This window comes from Megalops cyprinoides, chromosome 6 (assembly GCF_013368585.1).
Source record: "Megalops cyprinoides isolate fMegCyp1 chromosome 6, fMegCyp1.pri, whole genome shotgun sequence".
In the NCBI taxonomy this organism is placed as follows: domain Eukaryota; kingdom Metazoa; phylum Chordata; class Actinopteri; order Elopiformes; family Megalopidae; genus Megalops; species Megalops cyprinoides.
The window spans coordinates 9,943,653-9,947,178 of NC_050588.1; positions in this window are offsets into that span (position 1 = coordinate 9,943,653).

A 3,526-nucleotide genomic window follows, 5' to 3' on the forward strand; every position below is an offset into this window, starting at 1 on the left:
AATGAAGTGTACAGAGCTTCAAAGGGTAAAATCCATTTAGGTCTTCTTGAATAAAAAGTCACATTGGTGTTAGTTGTGGGATTTGTTGCAAGGTTTACCACCTTCTCTGTCTCAGTCCAGCTGGTTGGCCTAGGAGGGGGCTGTCAACTCAGTATGCTTTTTCTACCTCTGATTCAAAACCACAACACATGGTGGGCTATAGACACTGCTAAACACTAATGAACACTGCTCCTTCTTCACTACCTGCGGCAGAACTCCTGGTGGCAAGAGCCTCTGTACCCCCTTTGTTACGCACTAAGGGTGTCAGACCTACACCATCTGAAGGTCACTGCTCCCCAGTGGAGTGAGCTTCCTGAGAAGGTGTGTTGGTGGAGACAGAGGAGTTTTGACAGCAGATCAAAGAGGAGCTTGGACATCATGCACAGGACAGACTGTTCAAGGTATTAGTGAACCATAAAGGCCTGTTTGCAGTATGTAATAAGGACTGTACTAAAAAAAAATGGTAAATGGTAAACTTTATTGATCCCCGTGGGGAAATTCGTCTTCTGCATTTGACCCATCCGAAGCAGTGGGCAGCCGCAGTGCAGCACCTGGGGACTAACTCCAGTTCTTTTGTCAGTGCCTTGGTCAAGGGCACTGACAGGAGTATTAACCCTAACATACATGTCTTTTTGATGGTGGGAGGAGCGCCCGATGGAAACCCACGCAAACACGGGGAGAACATGCAAACTCCACACAGAAAGGGCCTGGGGCAGCCGGGATTCAAACCCAGGACATTCTTGCTGTGAGGCAACAGTGCTAACCACTGAGCAACCGTGCTGCCCACAAGAACTATCCCTGACCACTATGACAATGACACTGGCACATCAGTGCCCATTCTTCAGTGGACCTGACACCTCCCCTTGGCCAGATTCAAAGGAGTTGAGGAAAAAGTATCAGTACTCCAGCCCCCTAGCTGTTGTTTTGGTGTTCTCCCGGTCTGTCAATGTGGTCCACGTGCTTTTGTTTACTGTTTTCCTTGTGTTCCAGCCCTGCCCCGCTCTCCACCCTGTCCCCACCCACTTGATCACCTGATCGCCTCCACTTACCTGCCTGCCCACCTGCATCCTATCTCCTCGTCAACCCCAGCCCTTTATATTCCTTGCTTGTCTCTGTCTTGTTGCCAGTTTGTCTCGGGTTTTTTTTTTTTTTTTTTTTTTGTCCATTTCGTACACGCATTGTCTATTTGCTGTTGTTGCTTTTGGTACTGAATCTTGCCTGACTTCTGACCTCGTCTCTGCCTGGCACCCTGCCTTGATTGCCTGATCTGTCTGCCTACCCGGTTTGACCCAGCCTGTTTCTGTTTTTGATTCCTGCTCTGCCTTTGGACTGCCTGCCTGGTTTTGACCCTGCCTGTTTTGCCACTACGCTCTTGTCCCACTATTCAAATAAACTGCTTGGAACCTGAGCACTTGTGGTCTGCCTCTGAGTCCATGCCTGAGCCCTGACAAAAAGTAGGGTAGATGGTGGCCATTGAACCATCTGACAGCCCCTGTGCATCTCCTGCTGTGCTTGATCAATGAAAGAATGGGGCCCTCAGATTTTGTGTGAATTACATGAAGCTGAATGCAGTGACTTGAAAGGACTCTTACCCCCTCCCTCATTTATACAATGCATTGGATTGTATCTCAAGGCCTAGCTGATTCAACTCTCCACATCTTCTACTGGCACATGGATCTGGCCCTACTGTAGGGACAAGGCTGAACACTGCATTCATTTGGTAGAGGGCTGTAACAATTCAAGTCATTTGCTTTTTGTAACAGTCCTGCCACTTTTGAGTGGCTCCCTGGAGCCCATCAGAGCTGCCAAATTATGCCTGAATCCCAAGAAATGCCACCTGCTGCAGAACTGGGGTTGGCTGTAAACATAAAAAATGTGGCAGCTGTGTGGGACTTGCCAATACTGGTTTTCTGGAGTTGGACTCCTACTACTGTTGCTTTATCAGGGTCTTTGCTGATTTCGCCTAGCAAATCCATCCTCACCAAAAAGGGCTGGCGGTTCACCTGGAATGAAGACTTTTCAGTGCCTCCATCAGGCACTCATTCAGGGTGCCTGCTCTAAGCCATTTTCACCCATACCTCCATGGCTGCCCTTTTCACCTCCACATCGATCATGCCTCATTGAGGCGGCTGCACTGTTTCAAAGAGCTAGAGGGGCAAGTGGCTTGCTGATAGAAGTAGTACAAGGGCTTTTGAGTTTGCTGCAGAACACTGACAAGGTCGTCAGCATGGCAATGAGAATGCCCTCTCTCTGAGCCCTTGTGCCACGGAGGTCTTTGCTTCTCCGACATAAGCATGGCTTGCTATTGACCATGACTCTCCACTGCTGACATTGACTCAGAACAGCTGACCTAGCTGAGCCATTGATCTTGACCAAGGACCTTTGATTCACTGACAGGAACGAGTGGTTCTACTGGGGCCAGTGCAGGCAGGGTGTTGCGAGCTTCTGAGGATAGTGTGAACCCTACACTGCCAAAAAAAGAGCTCATGGGCCAGTCCAGAGGCCCTACGAAGCAGTACTAGGTAGGAAAAAAAGTGTATCTGTCCTGGACCGTGTTCACCATTTACTGCACTGGCTGGACTCAGTACATCATTTAGGCCAGCAGTAGTTAGACCAGGTCTTACTACAGCAGAGGCAGGCTTATGATACCCTCAATAAAAACAGTGTGTCCCAGGATTGAGAGAGGGTTTAAGTGTTCAACCCACACAAGGGGGAAAGAGTGTTTCCTCAAGCTGGACAATACATGGGAGGGACCTCCTTAGAAATCCTCTTTAGAATTTCAGAAGTGGTGAGCACAATGAGGTTGTGCTGTACATATGTGGAAATATGTGATCATACTACCACATGAAAAGAAAGCTGGTGATGATGTCAGCTTACAGGATGTCAACTTTTTAGGACACAAAAGAAGATTTGATTTTTATAATGTGTATGGGAAGCGCAATGACCATAGCAACAGTAAGTATTTACTTTGGATAAAACCATCCTCAAACCTATACTTGCCTGGAGCACTACAAAATCAAATCAGGACAAGGTACTGCTATACTCTCAGAAGAATTCCTTCGAAATCTTGCTCCTGCAGGTTAAGGGTTAACCTTCGTGTTGACATCATGACAAAGACAAAAACTCAACATGTGGAACACACACCAACACGTTAAAAAGAAATAAGCTTATTGATATTTTTGACAACGTGTTAATTTGACATGTTAGAGTGAGTTCAACGTGTTGATATTTGAACGATGTATTGATTTATTTATTTTTATAGTGCTGAGTAACATCTACCCACTAGTTTGGTAAATAACAGTATAACCAGTTTGTCAGTAAGAATTCGCTCGCCACCTACATGCCACATCCTCTATGCATCAAACTCATCACGAAAACCCACGGTTTTCAGTTGTGTCAGTCACGAAAAGTGTAACGACGTCTTAATGACGAAACGCAATATCAGCGTAAGTCACGCCACGTCGTGCGTATGCGTCGGCTCTTATGA